The sequence below is a fragment of the Ammospiza caudacuta genome, chromosome 3, assembly GCF_027887145.1.
Source record: "Ammospiza caudacuta isolate bAmmCau1 chromosome 3, bAmmCau1.pri, whole genome shotgun sequence".
Taxonomy (NCBI): domain Eukaryota; kingdom Metazoa; phylum Chordata; class Aves; order Passeriformes; family Passerellidae; genus Ammospiza; species Ammospiza caudacuta.
In genome coordinates this window covers 86067552-86092983 of record NC_080595.1, presented here as the reverse complement: position 1 = coordinate 86092983, position 25432 = coordinate 86067552, and the positions used below count along the sequence as shown (strand labels likewise).

General features: G+C 37.6%; 1 protein-coding gene across 14 annotated transcripts in view; it reads right to left on the bottom strand.

Annotated features, from left to right (window-relative positions):
• MYT1L (myelin transcription factor 1 like) overlaps positions 1-25432 on the bottom strand; it is a 310091-nt gene that overhangs the window by 204554 nt on the left and 80105 nt on the right. For all 14 annotated transcript variants that reach the window (XM_058800681.1, XM_058800680.1, XM_058800684.1 and 11 more), the window contains exon 2: positions 17499-17613. The gene's annotated coding sequence lies outside the window, so the exon portion shown is untranslated. The remainder of the gene's footprint in view (positions 1-17498; positions 17614-25432) is intronic.

Here is a 25432-nt window from a genome sequence, read left to right as displayed (position 1 = left end):
AGATGGGGACTAAGAAAACAAGCAGTAATGAGAGACTAGGAGGGAAGCCCTTTTTTATAACACTTGTCTTGAGCTGTTGTTACAATATCTGGAGTACAGATATAAATCTGGGTTAGCAGCACAGACATGTCAACTGCATTTATTTGTGGATAGGACTGTGGAGGTGATGTGTAAAAGGAGAGGAGAGATGGATCAAAACTAAAAATCCTTAGGACTTTGGCAGAAGTCAGATCAGGAACTTCAAAAGATGAATGAAAGGATTAGGGAGAAAACAAGACAAGAATGGAGCCAAGGATACAAACCATGATGAGATTTAAAGAGATCAAAACTGACAGTGTGAGAGGAGAAGGAAGAATTGGCTAAGAGAGAATCATTAGGTAGTGTTGTGAGAGTCGTTCCAGCTAACAAGAAGGTCAGAAGCCAATCTGAAGGAGTTTACAATAGCACTGGAAATCACCTACTTTGAACACATCCATGTGAATGCACAAAGAGCAACATCACGGAGCAACAGGAAGTGACAGAAAGGTAAACAGAGTCAGGATGCCTTTCTAAGGATTTGGAATGTTAATAAAGACTAAAACTCTCTTAAATTATGAATGGAAGGAGCTAGAGAGAGATGGCCAAGAGAAAACCAGGGTAAAACAACAGCAAATGTAAGAGAGGTAAGGAAATACGGTAAAAAGGGATGACTGTGGAAAAAAAGAAGAGTTAGAGAAGACTAGATGAGAAGCACCTGCATCAAATTATCAGTAGAATAGTATCATATCTAGCTAGTTGTACAAAACCAATATTAAATAAAACCAACACAATGAGGGTTGAACAGGGTACACATGAAGATGGACTCTGTGGAAGCAGTACGAAAGTCCAAGCAATCTGATCTACATCTGAAATCAGCTCTGCTTTGAGAAAGAGCATGGATTAGATCTCTTCAGAGATCTGTTCCAACCTGAGTGATTCTGTGTAAGAAGGACAGAAGAGGAGCAGATAAACTGAAGAGACGGAATATTTATTTCACACTTTGTGTGTGAAAAAATCATCAGGATTTTAATGTGCCTTGATGTACAGTAGGGGCCCTTAGAAGGTACTTTCACATCCAAAAGTGCAGTAAGTACCTAGTGTTACTTCCAGCTGTGTTTATGGCATAGATAAGCCTCAGCAATGGAAGTGAGATTGCCTATAGCAGCAGCTTAGCAGTCTGGCCCTTTATAAAATCCTGGTCAGTACTATATGTGTCTTAATGAATGTTAATCATCTTTGAAATCTGACTTCAAGATATAAAGATATGTTGATCCAAACTGGAAATTAAAGGAAACTGATGGAACAACTAGACCTAAATAACAATTTAATAGATGCATTTCCTACAAAATTCTCCCTATTCAATCTTCAGTGGTCAAGAATTAGTAAGAGAAGTATAAACAGGTTGGAATCCTTTTATCATAGTTGAAAGCAATATATTTCTGGAAATGTCAGCTCTTCCAAGTACAATAGAATATTTTTATCAATATGAAACATTTTAAAATTAATGACCACATCCACATTTCAGTATCTTTTGCCTCTCTGGAAAAGACTGAATAGGCTAACAATATGGGATCTAGATGAATCTTTTATCAAGATTATGTTCGCTCTTTGACACAAGAGACATGTAAAATGTGCCATGTGAGTAACTCAAAATCCCAGACTCCATGAGGATTTTGGAAGTTTGTAAGAAAGGAAGCATGACAGCAGTGCCAGGAGTGTGCTGTAACAAAAAGTTCAATTTTCCAGGTTATGTAACACTGCGCTTCTTCAAGGAAAGAACAGATGCAGGAGAAGACCTGCATTTCTAAAGACACTTTTGCTGTAAATTATACCTTACATATGCGTGCTGCCAACCAAAATACATGTTCTGAAGTTTCGATGTCAAATAGCTCAAAGTATAAACCAGAGACCAGATTCCTGACTATGCAGAAGAAGAGAGTAAGGATCACAACTTCAATGCAAAATCTTCTACAGCAGCATTCATACAGTTAAGAGTAGTGTAGAGGCTGCTCTAATCTTTTCCAGATGCTCATAGCTATCATAGGATTATTGTTTCTTAGTCATAAAATGAGTATACTCCCTACCAATTATTAAATGTAGGAGAAATGCTCTTTTGGTAAACTGAAAATGCATGGGTTTTTTTTCAAATTAAACATTAAAAAATAAATAAAGCTACCATTTCTATTCTCTAGGAACCACTGGTAGAGTTTTACTGCAAGTTTGCAGCAAGTTTTACTGCTGAATATTCAAAAATACATATTTCTCAGGGGTGACCTGTAAAATAAAAAGGTCTCTAAGTAATAACAACACCATGAAAATTAAGTGGCACATGATCTTAATCAAATTGGCAAGCATGGGTGTAGTCTTCCATATCCTGTATCAACACAAAGCTACTTATTTGGGTACATAAGGCTAAGTTTCTGATGTTAACATCTCTTGCCTTTAACAACTCAAGAATCAGCACGACTCTAGCGGAACAAGGAACTTCTCACCAAACCATGCTAAATAAAGAATATTTGTTTTTCAAAGGTTTACCTAAGTACATAGAATCATCTAGGTTAAAAAAGAAGCCAAACCTTAGCCCAGTATTGCCAAGTCCACCACTAAAACATGTCCCTAAACCCCTCATCTACACATCTTTTAAGTACCTCCAGGGATGGTGACTCAACCACTTACCTTGACAGCCAGCTAAGGGAAAGGAGAAAGGCAGGTAATGCATGAAAAATACTTTCAGTTGAACACAAGCCTTCTTACTGAGGATAATACTCTACTTGTATCAATATGTATTTCATTTTACTTTACCCAATTTCATCTTGGTTTGGGCTCAATTACTTATTAATCATCGCACAAACAAAACAGATTATAATGTTGCACATCATTATGTAGTGTAAACTCAGTTATGCTGGACCCCAAGCATCCTAAAGCTTCTTTCAGAACTGGAAATAGATTTCTGTCTTTTAATTTTCAAGAAATTAAAGGAAAGAGCTTTTGGATCTTTGATATTCTTGGCACTGATAAACAGAGCAGTCACTGAGGAACTACTCACGTAAGTAAGGCTGTCAAATCAGGCTCATCCTTATTAATTTTAAAAATTCACTTTCCAGATTCAGACCAAAGGAGCAGAAAATTTGGCCTGTTTTTTATTAAAAATGTAAAAGTATGAACTCAAACATGTTTTTCAGGATAAAAAAGATTCTATAAAGGAATACTTCTATTTAATATTGTGCCATGCGTGAAATTCTACCTTTAACACACAGACTTGTACTAAGCTAGTTGGAGGACAGCATTTACCAGCTCCTAGAAAATTCATTACTTTTCTACATTGATCATATTCCTGGTCCACAGCTACATTTTAAGCCATGATTTGGCAGGAAATACAGCCAGCATGACACCTTGTCCCATTTTCCTCTACTGTATATGAAGTAGATTGATTTTGCCTGTCTCCAGGCAAAACAATCTTGGTTGCCATATTTCTGAGGACTCATTTTCTTGACTGCCAGCTCATAGCAGCTGAGATCTACAAAAGTTCAACTTTCTGGAGAAAGAAGGGATTAATGCTGCTTTTCCTTGATGCCCAGTGTGACCTAGCATGGATAGGTCCATAGACTTTAGCCCTACAAAATTGTTCTGAATTAGATCTACAAAATGCTGAGCTATTTATGATGCCCTGTTAGTGAATATTTAAGATCAGTGTGAATTGGAAATGCTCAAGGTGCTTAAAGCTGAGCGAGGTGGCAGTGGCTGTCAAGGCTGTTATTGATCTGGGCTTTACACATTTTTTGTTTTAACCCTTCATAGGAAAATCAGTGAATTTTGACAGTACATAAATCTACATTATTATCCTTTGTGTGGTCAGGAATCTGGCCATGCTTTTTTATGCAGGTCTTGCAGCTCCCTTCCACAGAGGTTCAGTTCCACAGTTTGAACAATTCCTTCCCAGAACACAGACAGGTCTTGTAGTAGGATTAACTTGGCAATAATTTTAAACATCTCAGCATAGACAGCTACAGAATATGTCCCTAAATACACACACCTTGAGCAACAAAGCAGTGAGGACACAGTATTATCAACAAAGCTTGCATTTGCCTTGGGCTACCCCAACTATGAAGACAAACAGGACATTGCAAAGTATGATGAGTACAGGCATGGTCAGTACTAAGCTTTTTCTCTCTGTTACAACAAAGCTCCTCCTAACTATACAAATAATTCCTCTCAAGTTAAGAACATGCCATTCAGATCAAAGAACTACTTCACACAACTAAGAGACTCCTGCTGTGAAAACAGATGTATATTTTTTTTTCTTCCCCATAGACTAGTTATTTATTTGCACTAAATTTGACTGCTACTTCATTCATCTTGGCACCCTCAACAACTCATCACCGTCACACAGCCCAGAAGACCCTTTACACTGACTTGGGGCAGACTGCTCAAAAAGAGATGCTACCGTGTATAATGTGCAAATTTTAAGTATAAGGGAAAGACAGAGGGATTTCTGGAGGAACAGGAGCGATGCTGAAATATGAGCAGTAGTGAGGAGCTGTGAGAAAGGAAATACAAACCATGAAAGTATGAACATTGCTTTAGGTAAGGGGAAGATAATAAAACAACAAGGAGAACTGTGCAAAGAAAGGCTTGGAAAAATTCACTCATCTTAGGTTTAAAACTTCCCAAATGTGGTGGTTTGACCAGGAAGAAGTGGGAATTCTGGGATGTTGTGGTCAAACCAATGGGTGCTTGGATTTTGATATTGGCATCTGGTGTAGCCAGTGGGTTTTAGGACACACCTCTGAGAACACCCAGGGGTTAAAAGCAGAGCTTCGGCGCTGGGAGGCTCTCTTGGGACTTCGAGGGATGAAGGACGGATCTCTCCCCTGTCCAGCCGCTGCTGCTGGGTGGGGGAGGGGCAGCCATGCGGTAGGCCTGGGCCTGGACAGAGATGGGGGGTGAGGAGGCCCTGGAGGATGGAAGGGTGGAGGAGCCCCAAGAGACATCGGACAGCCATTCCCCGCCCCCCCCCCCCTTGGAGACAGACACAGAGAGAGAGAGAGAGTGCAGCCTGTGTCGTTATCTTGAAACTCAGTAAACATGTGCTGGCAGCAGGCAGCCCGGCTGAGGAGATGGGGGGGGGGGTGCAGCCAGGAGTCCAGCTGCCTGGAGGAGTTTTTAACCCTTTTTGGACAATGAAAACTTTACAGAACATTAACCCTTCCTAGACAAGGGATAAGAGTGGAGGAGGACGAAGGAAATGAACGAGTGATGGAGGTCTGGATCAGAGAGAGAGTGAGATATGTTGAAAGAATGGAGAAGATGGAGTGGCATTTTATGCTGGACTCTTGTGTAGCCATGGACAGAGCCATGTTTCTGTGTGATACAGAGACTGAGTCCAGGGGGAGAAATGTCCCAGTGCCAAAGAAGATTCAGTGTGGGTACCCCTCGGCCCCAGGGGGTATATAAAATATGGGGGGGATAGATGTCCCAAAGGTGAGAAGGTGAGATACTGTGTTTTTCTGGAACTGGACAAAGCATCCTTAAAAAGACAGCCCTGGAAGCAGCCCTGATCCCTGTTGGGTTGTGAGAGCACCGGAACAAGGACGGAAAAGGCCACCACGACACACGGAAGGACTCCCTCTCCTCTTGAGGAACTGAAAGTTTGAGCAATCTAAAGGGTGGTGTTGGACCCAGAACTGGTGATTTTGGAGGATGTATTGTATTGGGAATTTAGGGGGGAGGAGGGGGAGAGTGTTTTTTTCTGAGGTTTTCATTTTCCTCGTGTTTTTTTTTTTTTTCTTTCTTCTTTTGTGTGTAGTTTAGTAATTGTTTGTGTGTAGCTTAGTTAATAAACTTTTCTTTATGTTTAAGTTAGAGCCTACTTTGCTTATTCCTGGTCACATCTCACAGCAGACACCGGGGAGAAGGTGTACTCATGGGGGCTCTGGATTTGCCAGGCCAAAACCATAACACCAACCCATCAACAACAGCTCTCATATGAGACATACCATCAGTATTACACTACTCATACAAGCCATAATGTTGTTGTTACATTGCAAGGGTCCCATGTTACTAGAGTTTCATACCTTGATGTTTCTTGTAGGCAACTCCTCTAGGCACTGACTCTTCCTTGTCCTCACAGCAGCCACCTGACTCCAGTCTCTCAACCAACCAATCCACTCTTTTATAACACTCTTCTTATTGGCTGCAGGTATGGCCTGCTAACATCAGGCCTGCTCCTAATCTTTAGTAATTGGCTCAGATGCAACTCTTTAGGGGGTAAGATTACATTCTATACCACCTTATTTACTTATATTGTATCCTCTTACACCATAATACTGCAAGAGGTTGAGTAAAATTAATTTTTTCCTTCTTTCTATGGTATCTTTGAAGCAACTATTTTAATATCTGTGAGACAGTGCTCTTCCCATTTTATTGATAAGGAACTGTGTCACAGATGGACAAGAACTGACTGATGCGAGCAAGGCAGGGAACCAGGAACAAATCTTCCATAATTATTCTGACAAATTTAACCATCATTATTGTCTTGCCCCAAATCCAATATTCTTACCCTCATTTAAAATATTTCCCACTGCCTACATAATGAAGTTTAGGCTGTTTTGGCATCTATTTCCCCCCAATCTTTTATTGATAATGAGCTCTTCCAAGTTTCTTGCCAGATGTTGAGATGAAAAAGCAAAGTGCAATGCCATAAAAGGGCCAGAAACTGAAAGAAGCAAAGGGCAGTATTGTGAAGCTTCCAAAATACTGGGCATTTTGAAAGCATGGAAATTAAATGCAATAATTAAACAATGCCAAGTGAGTTTTTTCCAGTGCAACCTTGTTTCCATTTACATGGGATACCACTTTTCACAAGAAGATAATAGCTCAGTCCCTCTCGGAGCTGGTTAGAAATTCTAAATATATTTCAAAAGTTATTCAAAGCTTTACAACTTATGAAGGACAGAGACAAATAGACTGTTGTGTGATATTTTAAATCTAAGTTCAAATAATGAGTAGGCCTTCTTCAGCTATAGAGTGGTTCAAGAGTATGCAGCCTATGTTAAGCAAGATTACACTAGATAAACCAGGGATCCCTTCTACATTCAACTCTTACATGAGTGTGCAAAAAGTAAACTGAATAGTATCTGGTACTATACAATTCCCACAAATTAATATTGCAGCGTTTTTCTGCATAGACTCTGTACAAGTTATTACATTACATTAACATTAAGTTATTACATTACATTAACATTCTGCTGAAGAGATTAACCTGCCCACTTGTTACTGGGATGTGTCAAGAGGGGCATCTGTAACTCAAATAACTGATAGGTTTAATTTCAGTGCTGAATTCTGGGGTTGTACTCATGCAACATCCCAAAAGTCTGGTTTCACCTAGAAAAAACTATTTGGATTCAAGACTGATGATCAGATAAAGTATGACCAGCAATGGAGGAAAAAAAGCAAAAATGCCTAAGCAGAAATGATATGTATCCAGCAGGACTAGAAAAGTTTGCCAGGACTGGGATCAGGTCTTGAGTATCAGTCATGGGTGCATTGCTTCTGTCTTCTAAATAAAGTCCAAATTTTCAGCAAAGAAATTAAGCTTATGCAACATTGTCCTAGAATGAGCAGAGGCTCTGCTCTCGAATTAACAATGATATTTACAAATATCAAAAGAGTTCTATCAGTTGCCTACTGCCCAAAGGAAAATGAAGCAGCAGACAGGAAAAATAAGGGAAGAGCCAACATTTCATAGCAGTATTTGGAACAGGAGCACAAAGAAACAAATGATGGATGGTTGGAGGCACAGAAACTGAAAACACAGCTTGACAATGGAGTTCTGGCTGGAGAGCCAGTGGGAATGAGAAAGATGTACACAAGCCCTGAGATCCAGCCCTGGAGGAATGAGGGATGAAGACAAACAGACAACTGGCTGTTGAAAGGTGCTGAAGACAGGAGGTAAAGAACAAGTACTTATACTAGACTTATAGTGAAAATAACAAAACCAAACATGGGGCAAGAAGCCAGTGGGACAGTGAGAAATAGAACTGCTGTCCTTAGGACACAGAACTGGGGTATATTCAGAGTTTTAATAGACAGTGAACACAGGTAGGAAAGGTCATTGAGAACTGAGCAGAGAATCAATAATGACTGAAACCTCTTTTTGGGTCTTCTGGAAACCAAACTTCAGTTTCTCATGATTTCTGTGCTGTCAGAAAATATCTGTTCAGTCAGATGGTAGTAAAAATAGATGTTTTGCATCTTACTCCTTCAGCAATAATTTTTGCAGAATATTAAACCATGCAATTTGTTTAATTGAATGGTTTAGAAGAATGGTACAACCTTGTGTGGGGCATTTTAAGGTTCCAAGCATCTCACAATTCAGACAGGGGTTGAGACATTCTCAGAAGTTTCTATTTTAAAATGGTGTGTACTCATTACCTTTCCCTCTGTCTCTATTTCCATCTCTCTTTCTCACACAGACACATTTTCAAAAAACCTTTTTAATGTGACCAAATCCAGAAAAAAGATGCCAGAAGTTCCAAGTCGCCTATATAACCAAATTTTCCCTCATCTTGTGAATGAGCATGGAGAGTAATGGCATGACTCATATCTATTGTTACCAGAACACACCTGCCTCATACAGTGCACAAGATGGCCTTGCTGCAAGGATGAATCACAACTGTGTACTGTAGATGGTAAAGAACTTTGAAGAAATGCACTAAAAAACAGGCCCATGTAACAAGTACAAGAAGAGTAATTAGAGTAATTGGATGTCAGTCTAGAAAGCAGGATTCTATCTTTCCTTGACATAAAATTTCCATTATAGTAATTCAAACCAGCTTTTTCACAAGTGATCACTGCAGGTATATTCTTCATTTTCCATGTGATTCACTGAGAGGAGGCATTTGAATTTGCAGAAGAGATGAATGTTCAGAGACATACACAGCTGTAGACAAGAAGACCTAAGTTGGAAAAGTTTCATGTGACAGTAATGAGTCAAGGCTTTTGGACCTCAGCAGCTCAGGCTGGTCCTGTAGATTGGTGGCTGTTTTTGAACACAGTATTCTGGGCCATGGTTCCCCAGCCATAAAATTGGAATCAGACTATCTGCCAATCTCAGAGGGCTGCAATAATGCTAATTTAATGTCTGCTCATCACCTTGGCACTATCGCGATACTAGGAAAATCCCAAAATGCAAATTAATAATACTAACTATGTCTCCAGAGCAAGGCTTAAATATTCTATAGCAAACAAGGTGTGGGGCCACAGAACAATGTCATGAAAACAAAATATAGAACAGCTGCTCATTAAGTGACTATCACACATTCTGTGAACTGAAAGAGGAGAAGATTTTGTAACAAAAAACAATATGTGATCATGTAATTAAAGAAGTCTTCACAATGCATATGCATGGGGGAGATTAAATTAACTTGCCTCAACAAAGTTAATTCTGGGACGTATTAGCTTTAGTGTTTGGGGTCTTTAATGTAGATTTCCACACACAATATATAAAATAACTGAGGATCCATTAAATAACTGAGATCTGAACAAAGAACATATATTAATTGTCTCTATTGTATTCATCTACTTCAAAGCAGAATTTACTTTTGGAATGCAATGCTGGAATGAGTTATAACAACTGGAATATAGGAATGACTGTTTTATTACCAATTATTCTAATTTTCTACAGAAAGATTGGATTTTAGCCAAAAAGTTCCTTTAGCATCATAAATTGCAAAATAAGCAGGTTAGAGAGCATCTTCTATGTAATAAGCTACAGTAGCTCCTGCAGCCGACCATTGTTCCTTAAAGTACATGAATTCAAGACAAAATTTATGAATTAGTCTCACAAGCAAAGAGTACACTTAAACTCCATGAACTTCAAGAGATGTAGAGATAACACATGGCTCTTTTTTATCAGTCCTGCTCAAGAACATACAAGTACTAGCCAAATCAAACTTTTGCCTCCATGTTTTCATATGGATGTGACTTTCTCTTTGTAAAAACCACAGGCTCTTTGTGTACATAAGGGTAGATATATATGCATCTCTATATCTATCTGATCAATTAAGTGGCTTTCATTTGAAATATTCTGTCCTTTAAGAATGACTGTGTCTCTTAAACCAGCATATTTATCCAGAGATCATATTTTGTAGTGTGAGTTCATTCTTTACTTTCTCTTGCACTCAAAAATATGACCCATCACATTTGTAATATACAGATAATTAAAATTAAGGTAGGACCTCAGCTTTAAAAGATGCTTCCTGGTTTTGTTTCTGTGTGCACTGCCTGGGTACCAGGGCTAAGTTATGTGTCTTGCTGATGGAACAGGCAGACAGCAGAGATTTTTTTTCTCTAATCTCTTATATAAAAAACACAGAGCCAGCTCACTGGGTACTTCAGACCATACACTGAACCATCTAATATACCTTACCCCTTCAATTTTGGACTCCTTTACTCTGCATTCATAAAGAAATTTTAAGATAAAGTGCTTGTTACCATCAAAACAGTTTTTCACCCTGAAAATTTTAGCACATGGGCACTTCACTACAAACTACAGCAACCATCATTCCTGTCATAATTGTCAAACTATAGCAATCACAATTCCTCTCTCTGAGCTGTAGACCTCACTGCTCCCTCAAGAGGGGAAGAAGAGGGGCAGGAACCAATCTCTTCTCTCTGGTTATGAGTGACAGGACCTGAGGGAATGGTTTGGAGCTGTACCAGGGGAGGTTCAGGTTGGATACCCACAAAAGGTTCTGGAACATTGGAACAGGCATTGTAACAGGCTCCCCAGAGAAGTGGTCAGAGCACCAAGCCTGGCAGAGCTCAAGAATACGGACAAAGCTCTCAGGCACACCGTGTGACTCTTGCGATGGTCCTGTGCAGTGCCAGGAATTGGACTTCAATGATCCCTGTGGGTTGCTATCAAACCAGGATTCTCTGATTCGATGACAATTAAATCTTATCTTTTAGAAACTTCTAGACACCCTACACAATATATGATCAGCAGCAGATATGGAAAGGTTTGCTGCACCAGAAGGATTTAAAATTTAAATACAATATTTAAAATGTATGTAAAATTTCTCAACTGCTTTTTTAGATAATTTTCACCCCTGACTCCATATCAGTATCAGTCATATATTTTATTTCATTGATCTTATTCTACATACCAAGCACAGAGTACCAACTATTTCCATGTTTCTCACAATTTCACAGTGCATTTTGCAAGTTTGAGCTCACTTAGCACATTGCTGGTATTGCTGTCTCTAAAGTTAAATGAAACTGTTTAACATGGACATTTGGATCTAAAGCAAATAGTTTTCACTAGACCAGGTTAATCAGAGCCTTATCCAACTTGGCCTTGAACATCTCCAGGCATCCACAGCTTCCCTGAGCAACCTAGTCAGTGATATAGGGATTTTACCATGTAATTTTACAACACTTGCACTTGAGGAAAAAATGGTTTTAGAATGTTTTAACTTACAAAGCAATTTTTATTTTTGTTTATGCATTTGAAATTACCATAAATGAAGACAGCTAAATGCTATGACTCTGAAAGATAGGGGAAATGGGGCAGATATTTAGTCAACATTTGCATGTGATTCAACTTAAGTTCATGGTTTTATCTGTGGAATACTTTGTAATTCTGCTCCCACTTTCTTTTCAAAACCATGACATCTATTTAAGTAGCAAAACAGAGATTTTGGCCGAAGTGCCTCACTACCATAACACAGCTAATCTGTTGCAAGGCAAAAATTAGAACACTGGTCTTCTAACTTTAAGTTTCTTGCTTAATCTCAGACAGTTCCACACACTTTATTTCTGAAGCCTGAGGGGTTTTTGCTTTTATTTACTGAAATACATGTGAGATTATTTCTGGCATCTTTACACTGGGTCATGAAACAGCATGTTTTGGCACCTGCTAGCCTCACTAGCAATCTGCTTACTCCAGGCTGTCATCCTTGTGCTACTCCTGGGCACGCATCTGACAAAAGTCTTGCAGGTTTGCTTGGATCTGGAGTTTTGCAAACAATGGGAGAAGAGCAGCATATGAAAAAGCTTCACTGGTGTTTAGGTGAGTCTTCATTTGTTGATTTTGTATTTTAAATATATTTTAAATAAATAATGTTGTTCATTCTTGTATGTCCCATTTTATTGTTATGATTGATACACCCAAATACAAACCAAAATGAAGATCCTTTCTGCAAAATTCATTTGTTAGCATTTGAAAATATTCATTGTTGAGACTTTCAGGCACATTTGCACTAACCACCTCATCTACTGGAGCATTTAGTGAAATTCTGGCACTAACAGCAATGATTATTATGAGGGACTAATTTAAATTAGTCTAGTACTCTAAATAAAATGCATACCTTCCCTTTCTCCTTGAAGAGGTTTCTGATTGAGAAAAAAGTATCTGGTGCTGAAATGGTTCACAAGTGAACCAAAACCATGATGAAACCACATACATACAGATTTTTAGCAGAGACTAGCAAAAAAATTGTGCCTCTGTGGAACCAGTGAATCACTGATGATAAATATATACAAATTATAGTCACAAATCTAGTCACAAAATTCAGTCTACTCAATCATCACACCTTAAAATATTAAGTTAGGAGAAGCAGGGTGTGTAATTTTTTTTTAAATGTATCACCACCTCATGGGTATGATTATGAACATGCATTCAGCACAGTGAAACCACAAGCTCTGAAGAAAAGGGTGCTTCCTGAAGAGTAGGATTTTCTCCTCTGACTCTGAACTCTGACTTAGTTCCTATAGACATAAAGTTCATTTCACTTAACTTTAGATATTTGCAATATATGCATCAACATCCATGCTGATCCCTAGGTTTCCTTTATTCTCTCTAGTAAGGAATGTGCTATTGTACAGTCTGATTCATCTGACCTATTTAGATGTCTGCCTTCCTAGGAGATGAATCATGCCCTAAAAAGTGTCTATTTCTCTCCATTGACTATAAAGGTAGCCTAGCCAAAGATAATTTAGATAGAAAAGACATTACATTAGGACAGATAAATTTCACCCCAGAAGCTATGAAAGGAACAAAACAGGAGTGAATGCTATTTTCAGCAGTATTTAACTTCTGTATGATTTTGAAATAGAAATCCATCCACAAGGTCATGTGAGGACAATACTACTGAGAGCTGCTGAGCAGCACAGGCTGGTCTCTCCCAAACCACAGGGGAGCAACTCCCTCATGAAATGAAAAAGAAATGATAGTACATACTCCCTCTACACCTTTACAAAAATATTCACAAGAGTGGGAACTTTTAGAGTGCACTGCTTTCTTTAAATGTTGTTTGCAATAAAATTAATATGGAGTCAAAACCTATTTCTGCACAGAAAGGACTGTTGAATTTATAAGAATCTGCTCACAGCTTTGTCTTCCTGCCCACTTTTTAAAACAGTTTCCTTCTAGCTTTGATTGGCTAAGAAACATGCACCTTCTCTTGGCTTTAGCTACTTGCCAGATAAGAATCTTTATCGTTTTTATCATATTCCTTTCCTTAACATTCCTCAGTGCACTGAAGGTGAATGAAGTGCTGTAAAAATGCACTTCTGCGTCCCTTCTGTCTCAGTATGTGAAAGTCTTTTTTTATATGTAGACTTGTTAATAAAAGCTTTATTTCTACGGTATAAGAAGCATATAAGAAGCATAATTCTGACCTAACTAAACCATGACCCAAATTCTACTTGATCAATGAAGTCTTTTTCAGAACTTTACTTGGCTTTCAACTTAGCCCTCTGTCTTCCTTGGCTTGAGAATGAATACTTCAGTTAGAGCAATACACAGTCATTCATCTGCAGTGGAAGAAGGCAAAATCTGCCTAAGGGTGCTAAGATTTCTTTTGCCCACCGAAAGTCAATACCCAGTATTGATAAGGAAAAAAAGAATCATTTAAGATCACATAACAAAGCTAAGTTAGTTTCAGTAACTAAAAACTAATCAAAATAATGCTACATGATAACCCTTCTACAGAAAATGTTAAAAGTAGGAGAAAATGAGGGATTCAACATGAAGATGTAATGATCTAACAAAATGATTTTTTATCTCTTCTAATCAAATTACTCCAAATGTTTCTAAATGTTTGCTACAAAAACAGTCAGCTCTATCATAATCAGATTTCTCTTAAAAACATTTTTACTTATATGGTGTATTCCCCCTAGTCTGGGATTGAGATATATACACATGCCTGCTAGTGCACTGAAGAGAGACCATGATCTTTCATAGTGAGTTTAATTTGATTTTACAACCCAACCAATTTTCCTGATGATTTAGGGATTAGATGTTCTGTCAGGCTGAGCTATGTATCCAACAAAGCACAAGAATATTTTTTTTTCTTATTCTTACTGGTGATATGCCCCTGCCCTGGCATTTTTACCTTTAATGTCACATGCTCTCTTTGGCACGCTAACATCAGCAGCAGCCCATGACCAATCACTGGGCTGGGCCATGCAATAAAACAGCCATGCCTGCTCACAGGAGCAGAGATGCTGCCTAGAAACTGCAATTCAAGCATCCTACTGCCTCATTTTTTAAACCATTTAGGTCTGGAAAGACACAAAGAAAAAGAAGCATAATTTTATGTCATGATTCCTACTACTTACATTTATAGTGACAATTTATAAACTGCAAATTTTAGCAACATATGACACTTTGATTGATGAACTTAGCTTTTTCAGAAGGTTGTACTAGGAAGACTTAGACTGCCAGGAACTAACATGAACTCATCACCATGACAGTGTCTTTGTAATTCTCTACCTGAACTAATATCAGGCATTACTTTGTGCATCCCTGCCATTCCATCAACACCCTCACACAAGGCAAGCACGACAGAAAAGTATACAGAATTCACTTCAGCTGATGAGCGGAGTGAGGATTTCTGACTACTCAGTTATTTAAGGAGGGTAACTAAGATGCTATAAACAAGAAGAACACATGATTCTGCTTCAAAAGCAGAGAAGTATGGTCACCAACCCAAATCCTTAGGTTGTGCTGAATTTTGGTAAAAACTTAGCTAAATGTCTTGTAGAAAATTTGTGGCACAGGCAAAACCTGAACGCATCTTTCCCAACTGTAAGCTAATTCTCTAATTAATGGGCAGACTTTTCTTACTCCCTGAGGCACCACAGAACAAGTAGAAATAATATATAGCTGCCTAAGAAAAATGTTGCATACCAGAGATTCCTACATTGCCTAATTAGGATTGCTTTATTATGCCTTTTCTCTGCCATGGCAGGGCAAACAATATAGAAGCAAGTATAAAATCCTTAATCTGTGATACTGTCCTCTATGGATCTGCACACTGTAAAGAACCAGAATATCCTTTCAAGATATAAAATAACTATAATAAAATGCTTAAGATGGTGCACCTTTCACTGGGTCCATAATTTATTACAAGATGTAGCTTAACAGAAGGCTCAAAATGATGTTTCTATCTGTTAGCAGCTGAAGTGAGCAATCCTCATGAAGACCATTCACAAAGAAAAGTCAGTTTGCATGGTCTTTTCCAGCATTAGTTTCTAAATTTCAAACTGATTTAATGATCTATTGTATGTACAACGGTTGTATGTCAGCCATGTCAGGTCTCTGGAATATCAAGATTAACAAAATGTGTGCATCTGATAATCTCTGCAGATTAAAAAAATCAAGCTTTAGATACATTTTATCTAAAAGAAAATGGGAAAAATCACATCAGCAAGTTTTAAGGTAAGCTCTTGCAGCATTGCAAGAGTTAATATGAAAAATTCTGTTTGCAAAATATCAAACGTAAGAAGTTAAATATTTCAGTTTAAGATCTGTTGCTGCTGGTAACTTCTTATGAGTTTTCTCTCTCTCTTTGTGTTGGGGCAGGACTGATTTATTTTTTCACCCCTAAGTCCATGTTCCTTAATTGCCTTGCTCTGTAGAAGACTCTACAACAGAAACATCCTTTCAGGAATCCATTTAAATTCCTCATGTACATTCTCTCACATCTCAAACTTCAAAACTATTTTCTTTAGCAGTCACCAGAAAGCACTATACAGATTCCTCATGATCCCAAACTACAGCACAAGAAGTTCCATGAGCTCAGCCTGAGAATCCATTTAGTCATGCCCTGCATATTCTCATCCCACCTCTACCTATTCTTTTACTGCTTTCTTCTTACACTTCCACTTTAAATTACTACTCCTTTCCACTGTGACATATTGTGTGTCTCATCAACCCTTTAAAGTACATTGGCAAAACATAAGTCACAGGTAAATGTTCTTCTATATCTAATCCAAATTTTTCCTGTAATAAAATAATTACTATCTAATGCAATTAACTGATTCATGCTTCATCTTATTTTAGTATAGGATTTCTGAGTCTAACTACATTTATAACCACTGTCCATCATCATCAAAGGAACCAAGTCCGTGGACCAATATAGTGTATATATGTCTCTATCTTATAAATTATTCAGTTTTCAGCTGAACTTCCTCAGTTTCTTTTGAAGAGTGGGGCCTATGATTACTAGCAGAGTATACTCTGCTAGTAAAGTAAAAGTATTCTGGTGTTCTTTTGAGAAAACATAGGGGATATGCAGGAAAATAATAACACAGTTGTGTCCTGTGATATTAGCTCATAAAGGTCTGTGACAAATGGCCCTACAACAGCTGCTCAGCATAGAATCTGATAGCAGATTCTGAATTTCTGGACAATGTATAGATTTTCCAAATAAAAATTCAGGAGAAGAAAAATAATTCAAGAAAGAACCTCTGTGATGAATATCAAGGGAATACCATCTATTTTCCCTTTATTCCACATACATGGAATGCAAATATATCCAGCATTTTAAACAAGTTTGTAAGCAATGCTTAAGAAAAATGCATTCCTCAAAACTAAAATGGATTTTATCATTACTAGCCCCTGAATTCACTTCATCCACATTTTGTACACTTACACATTCAATTTATATGCTCATTTTTCATGCCAGCATATGAGAACTACTGTGACTGCCTGGAGATAGTAGGATGACCATAGGGCAAGTCGCACTTTATGAATAAATATAAACACAGTGAAAGAAATAGCAAGTTTTCCAACCTATCCACCTGCACATCTAACTCAACTGTTACTGTTTAATGAAATAAAATTTCCTATTTATTTAAAATTAATTAGTACTACCTTTTTGATTTCACAGTAAAAAGAATTCTAGTGCATTCAGGTCCAAAAGGATTCAGGCAGTCATTCCTGTTCTTTGTAACTTCGGCAGCAAGAATAATATATGCATCATCTAATTTAACTGCAAATGACTCTTTTAGCATGAATTGTCTGTTTAAAGATAATGCACAGCAGAATTCTTAACTGCATCCCAGAAGTCATGCAGCACCAGGCAGATAAGATCACAGTGGCTACCAGGGGTGGCAAATGGGAAAAGCACTACAGGAAATGAACTCTTGTCAATAATCTCAAGAGAGTGCTATATTTAGGTCAATTGTACCTGAAATCGTTTGGTGGGGTAATTGCTCTTTGGTACAGACTCTGCTCTCTGAGCCTGTCAGAGTGCTTGTAGGTCCTCTGGATTGAATTCACCAATTTTCTTCCAGACTCATTTTCTAAAAATAAAAACAAACAAACAAACAAAAAATTAATGAAGGACAGCAAGCTTACCAGAACACAGAAAATCACTCACATGTTATTTCAGATTTCAAAAATATGCTTTCAATGAATGCATTTAATATAAAACATGTTTCAATATTCAACTGATTGCCTCAATCTTCTAGAACAGAAATGTATTCAATTATTTAGATTTTTTTATTTGGCCCTCCAAAGACTTCCCAGATCTACTGAATACCTACAGCGATTTGGAGCGCTTTTGTGATCAGTTAATAGTCAATGCAAAATCAGAACTGTTCTTAAAGCTTATGGTGCATCCCAGTACAACATTATTCTAGCTTTAATTCAGGTTGAGTCCGCATCTGAAAATATGGCTTATTGTTTCATAATTTAAGATGGTTCATTCATGTGTACTGAGGAATGTGGTAAACTCAGTTTTAGGAATCCAATCTAATGAGACATATATATTGACCTTTTTCATCAGTTAGCTGGATTAATACAGATACCAGAAAACAGCACCTAGTCATTCTGTCTTATGATTTCTTAGAAGAAATATTTTGCTTTGATAGCACAGTCTCCAGCAGAATTATTCCTTCTTTACATTAAAGAGTAAGTATTAACTAGAGGAATTTTAAAGTAAGGAAAAGCCTCCTTTATCAGCTATTCAGCATGCATTTGCCTTCTACAGACAGATACAGCATCATATCTGTATTCACTACTTAGTGCTTTTGATTAGTGTCTATTGTGATTAAAAAAAATGTCGTGATGCAACTATACTGCTGCAGAATGCACATGTACTTTTTATTTTAAAAATATTACAAAGGGAATAAGATGCACTACTGAAAGCTACAGTAGGTGCAGCAGTTATTTTAGCTATTGTTTCTTGGGAAGAACTTCAAATTCAAAGATACTCATTAAACAGAGTAGATGGCAATAACAGACGAAGTGTTAATGGGGCAGCAGTGGAGTGTGTCAGGAAAATGAAGAGACCCTGAGGGGCTCACCATGCTGTTTATGCTCAGCTAAATTCAGCAGCATTACCATAAATCCTCTAAAAGATACTGTACTCAACTCCTTATTTGCTGCTTTTCAGGCAAGGTAAAATTCCATGAGTTTAGAAGATAGTACTACTCCTTTCTATTAAACAAACTTTGCATATAAATGCACTAAATATTTACATGCAATTACTATTAATTTTTTTTTACAGTTTTATAAAAAACAAAGAGAGGGTCTTTTAATCTTCAAAATAATGTGGGAATTATAAGAAAATTTCTGAAATGATACCCAAGAACAGAGCCTTTAAACCAAACAATCATTTCTCTCATAAAATTCTTTTATAATTTAAAGACTGAGTTTCAATATTAATTTCTCAAATGCATAGTTCAACTAGATAAAATAAAATTATGCATCAACCAAATAACTTTTCTTGAGAGTTCAAAATTCCTGATTTCTAGTTAGTTGTTGTTGTTTTGTTTTTCATTTAAGTGGCATTCTGAGGGAGTAAATTAATCTTAGGAAATATACATAAACCATTAATTCAAAAAATGTACTGATTGAAAAGAAGTATGTTATAAACACTTCTGCATGCATCCTCATGGTGACCTTACTGTGCCTTTGATCTTAGAACAAAACTTTACCTACGTGAGCATCGGTGGATTTATTGTTAAGGAGAAAACAGCTGAAACACGCTGTGTACCTTCAACTATAAACACAAATTCATGTAAGAAATCATTATCTACAGAAGAAAGGTCACAGCAAAACCTTGAGAGGCTCCATGGAGTCCCCAGCAGCACCACGGACAGCGGCGGCCGCCGGCTGCAGCCGCCACACGCACAACGCGTTCTCGCCATGCCCCAACACCCTGCTCAGTCTGAGACGTGTCCAAAGACCAAAATAAGGGGTGAGGTTTTTTCCCAGTCTTCTCCCAACACCGACATTTTGAGGTCTACCTACAGCTTTTAATTATTGGAAACAATGAGACCAGACCTGAAAACTGGTTGTTGAAGGACAAGGCCTTGGGCTCTGACAAACTGGTTTCCACTATGACCCTCCATTTCAAAGCCAAAGATCGGATATCCAAGAGCAGTCATGTGTTTTTGGGGATTACCGTTTTGCATATATATAAATCTCCACATAGGGAATACCATTCAGAGCCTGCCTCAACACAAAATGCTTGGCAAATGCAAAGACAGCCATAGGTGACTTACCTGCCACTGAGAATACTGAAAAATAAAGCCTCCACAGTTATCTATTCCTGTTCTACTAATGATAATAATACTTTGTTCCAGGAACCCAAAAAACCATTCAGTTACCCTTGTAAAACAAGAAATAGGATACTTGTAAGATGCTGAAGTACAGATTCTCCTTATTGCTAAACACCCAAATAAAGCACATTTAAAATCCAGCTTAAATGTCACGGGCTCTGAGATGCCCCAAGTGATGCACTTTGCAAGTGAATGGCAAAAACAGCTGGAATGGATACTTTATCCTTATAAGCAGTGGATATTTTAGTAGCAGACAAGAAAATTCTCACAAAAAAGGTTACATTCTGACTGATGCTGAGAACTGGCAATTCCCAGAAAGGTCACCAAGAGCCCCCAGTTCTTATTATCCCTGAAGGTATAGGAAAAAATCTGAACCAATAAAGTAAAATCCCAGGAAAGTGTCCAGCTCTCATGCAAATACTGCCTGCTTTTACGAGGTTGTATACTTCCTCTAGTGCACTTCAACACTGGTAGTCCCTTGATTTACTTCTGGCAATAATTCGCTTTAGTGGTTTTTTGGGTTTTTTTTAAGGCAATATGAAATAATTACAACTACTTCAAATACTTTGATAGAGTTTTAAAAAATTACTTAAATATTTTATCTCATATTCAGATTTATGAGGTTATTTGTGATTATCAACAGATTTGGGCAATTAAAGTTTTACATTAATTTAAAGGCACTAAAGTCATGCTTCTGATTATTCAGAATAAAGTGTACAAATAAAAAATACATGGGCCTAGTCCCACTACTGCTGACATTAGATAGACATCTGTCTCACTTTTCAGTGGAAATAACACTAAAATCCAACCTCTAGAACAAACATTAGGTCAAAGGTCAAGAAATATAAATACAAAAAATTAAACCACAACCATTAAGTGAATAGCAAACAAAGTCTTTTTTTCAATCAGAGTATGAAGTTCTCAATAATCTGTGAAAACAAAGAAATTAAGGTGAAAAAATGTTTTCTCAATCATTACGTTTGGTGTATTACTTTCTTCCATCAACAACACACTTGAGACTACAAAGTATAAGCACTTGTGAGATTTTACATTAACTTTCACGTAGATCTACCAATAGACAGTCTTAGTGCCAACCTGCTTTGAAATAAATGTTTCCTAAACTTATAAAACTCTATCTATAAATAAAAAAGGATGATTAAGAAAAAATGATCCGGCACAAAAATACAGAAGCATGGATGTCCTTCTTCAAGGAAGAAGATATCCAAAGTTGACATCTGGTGCTCTTGGAAACTTTCTGAATACCATCACTGAAAGCAGGCAGTCAATGAGCATGCCTGTTAATACTGGATGCCAGGTTTCTAATGTGAAGTGTAGCTTAGGCTGGATTAACGGTTCAAAGGATCAGTTGCTGCCAAACAAGGATTTAAAACTAATGAGGAAAATACACAACTGGCAGTGAGGGGACCTTTTGGAAAAGCTGTGTGCATCCCTTACACGGTAGATAAACAGTTATCCCCTGAGTGAGGCCCACTGGAGAGAAGTGTGAAACAGTGCACCAGTGTACCTGAGTGAAAGAGCAGAGGGCTCTCCTGACTGCAGAAGGTAATGAGGGTGGTGGAAACACAAAGTGTTTGCAGTGTTACTGGCTCTTGCAGTGAACAGTGTGCTCACTTCCAGGAATTGGAAATATGGAATTGGAAAATTGTCTTTAAGTGGGAGGATGGCACACAGAACTGCACCTTAAAACCACACTACAAAGCAAATAACCTTAGAGAATACATTAAAGCTGTTGATCTGTGGGCATTTCCAAGGTCAATGTTTGGGTGGGCAGATTTAATCTTCTCAAAACTGTTACCCAGAGAGCCAGAGCAGAAGAAAAGCAGAGGGCAAGTAATCAGAACAACTTGCCAATGATTAAATTAAGTGTATGGTAGAGAACTGATCTGCCTTTCCAGACCTTTCCTGCTGTTTTCTGAAGCAAATCAGAAGCAGCGATGGCATCTTTAGGAAAAAAATCACAATTAGTGACATGGAAGTGTAAAACAAATAATACTAACCTACAGAATACAGACCTACACACTGCAGACTATGAACTGCATACAGAAAAAGTTATTAGCAGATTTAGTTTTACCCTCCTACACAGACAACTATTGGAGAAGAGTTCTCTTAGCATTGAATGCAGCAAAGCATTTTGAGGCAGATTTTGGGCAGGGCTGCTTGCACAGTCGATCATGCACCAGTGTCAGATCTACCTAATGACTGAAGGTGAAAGCACCAAGCATCTACTGACTCTTCTGTGGGCTAAGGCCTATTTCTGCCATCTGTTGCCACAAGTTAAATTTTTATTTTCTCTCCTTTAATCCCTAACTGAAATCATTTTGCAGCAAGATTATCTTTTGAACAATAAAGTAAAAGTGCAATATTGTAACATAAAGAAGCAGAGAATTAGCCTTTTCAGTACACCAAAATGAAAGATACAGAAACTGATCCAGAAAACTGTATTTGCATATTGGATCCATTTCCAGTGTCTCGGTTTGATGGTGACTTAAAAGATCCTATGTTGTACCTGAAACATGTTTAAAAATTTTTGACACATCTTAAGCCTAATGAGCAAAGATGCAGATATATTAGAGAGAGACTGAGCAGTACACAGCTACCTATGTCTTGCAGCACCCATCTACTTACACATGGGCAAGGAGGAAGGATACACAGAAGCCTTGCTCCTATCAAACAAGCCTGATCAAGCAGTGGTATTTTCATACATCACTCTGCTGACATTTGCTTTACCATTGCCAGGACAGAAAAGAAACATGTATGGGGAGATTCTTTCACTGTCATACTCTGTCACCCCAACAGCTGTCACTTGGGAGCTGCAAGTTCTTATGTCTCTTGGCCAGTTCAAACTGATATACTTTAACTGACTCCTCCTTATAATAGTAATTTATATGAAGACACTTAACATTACAATTCTCAGAAGCAACAGATAAACTATGTGTAACTGAATTAAATGCAGAAGAAAACCAGTGCTATACTGATTTTTGTATAAGATACATAAGAAATGTTCTTCTCAGCATTTGTGTAGCACATCATACAAGCTAATGCTAAAATACCATTCTGAACTCAAAAATTACCATTATGTATACTCAGTTGCAATGACTTACATCACAGAAAGTACTGTTGTGTTTAAACTTACTGTGACTTTGTACAGTACTCACAAAGATTTGCCTGAAATGCAAATCATTTCTATTTTAGTAAAATGTGACAAGAAATAGAAATCAAAAAAAATGTTTACAAACTGGACTATATTTAGGATTATACTTACAGGCTGATACATCTCAAAGGAAAAATAGGATTCACTGTGAGTTATTCCCTGCACTTCAATTACTTTTTTGTTACAAATACTAACTAATCAACGACTAAAACTATACATGACTGTTCACACACTAAGAATAATCATTCTTAAGTGTAAACAGAAAGGATAACTCTCCTGTAAGGCTGACATTTGTCTGCACAAACAATTGGAAAATAGTGGAGAAAAATTAATATGCTTCTGCTGATTGAATTTCTTTGCAAATTATTTGTGATCAGATTAGAGCATTAAATTAATCCCAAAATGCATTTATAGTCAAATCTAACCATGGATATTACTCTCACATGTTAAAGCATAGTCTGAATTTATGGTTTCAGACTCTCAGATGACCTTAGCTCAGAAACCCTCTCTTCTTCCGCCCTTACATTCACTAGTACTGTCAGGTAAGAGAACAGTAACTGTGTCACTAATTAAAGCAGTGCCTCAGGTGCAAAGGTGGGGTATCCCACTGGAGACAGACAAAGCAAGTTATAAAACATAAATACAACACAGAACCTCCAATAGCAAATGGACAATAAATGAAAATATGCTCATGAACACGTGCATTAAGGAGGATAAAACCTTGGTGTCCTCTGATGGACACCAAATGGGTCATGGAATATTTGTAGGGCAAGTTCCTACAACAGACTGACTTCCAATGGAGTGAAAAGCAGAAAACTAAGGTGGGCTGAGGTATCAGCTACAGTGGGACCTGCATATCAAAGAGCTGTACTAGCACAGTAATAGAGTGAATGTAAAGCATCCATGAATGGAAGATAATCTGCAGATACACCAACAGGTGTACAACTTTTCCCCAAAGATACAAAAACTATATCATTATTGAGATACATTTATAAATAATTATCTAATACATTATAGCATGTTTTACCCCTGTATTGATAAATTTGTATCAAAAGAGAAATCAAAAATTCTTGAGCATTTTCATAGCACTGAGCATAGCCAGTAGACTAGGTTTTGAATAAGCAACTTATGGATTAACAGATATTGCAACATAAGACAAGCCTAAATTCTATTTAGATGCAAAAAATTTTTAAGGGCATAACAAATAGAGGTGTTAGCTTAAAAGAAAATGTAACAAAAAACCACAGGAATCCTAACATTTATAAATGGTAGGAGGAAACTCCTGCCCTTTTATCATCTCCCCTGAATTACAGAACTTCTCACACCCATTGTATTGCCCAAGAATTCCAGGCTTCTCAGTGGAAACAAGCAATTGTTGATGATTGTGCTGGACAGAAAATCATAAAACGGGAGCAGATAATGCAACATACTGTGTGGTGCCAGAGAAAACAACAGCTTTTGCAACGGGTACAGAAGATGCAGATCAGGTGAGAAACTCTTCCCTTTTTCAGTAAAATTGTTTAAGATTTATAGAAAAAGACAGTGAGAGAGAAAAACACTTTAAAACAGTCCATGGTCTCATGCAATAGGCTGAGCCATGGGTGAGCCACAGTCAGCTCCCTCTGACATTCCAAAAGGTCATCTCACAATGAATCTGGGAATAAAGCATGAGACTGGGACCCTCTCTCCCCTAGGTGTGAAGGATAGAAGGGAATGTAAGAGACATGAGAAATCAGGAGTCAATGCTGAGATGATGAAGACCACATCTGGATTGCCAAGCATAAACAAGCCAGGAGAGACGAGGGACAGAGAACAAGATGTCTTAGGGATAGGTCACTGAGGCAAATGGGAGAAGCCAGAGGAAAATATGGCAGAAAAGCATAAATGCATGTCAGAGAAAATTAAATCACATCTTAACATTCTTGTTGAGAAAGATAAAGAGATGCGGAAAAATGAAAATTAAAATGGGGTGAGAGAAAGATTTATTAAAATAAACTGAAGTTTTTCAAATTCAGAGGTCATGGCAAGAAGGTAATAGGAATACCAGCTGAACATTTTCCATGACTTGCAATATTTTAACTTCTACCTTAAACCCTTAAGGTGATTCTTAACTGTACAATTGCTGTGTTAGACGCCAGTATTTTCCAAAACCAGTCTGCATAATGCAATATTTGGTCACTGTCCCCAGTATAACCCAGACCATCACCATAATTAAGTTAATGGTATCAAGCAGCTTTTTTCTTCACTCAGCAAGGTTCAAAAGCTGTCCACTGCCATATTTCACTGTTCTAGTCCACTGCCTTTTTTCTTTTTTTCATTTCTTTCTTCAGAGTCCATTGTTTTGCAAAAGATTTGAAAAATAGTTAGGAATCTCCAGGGTTT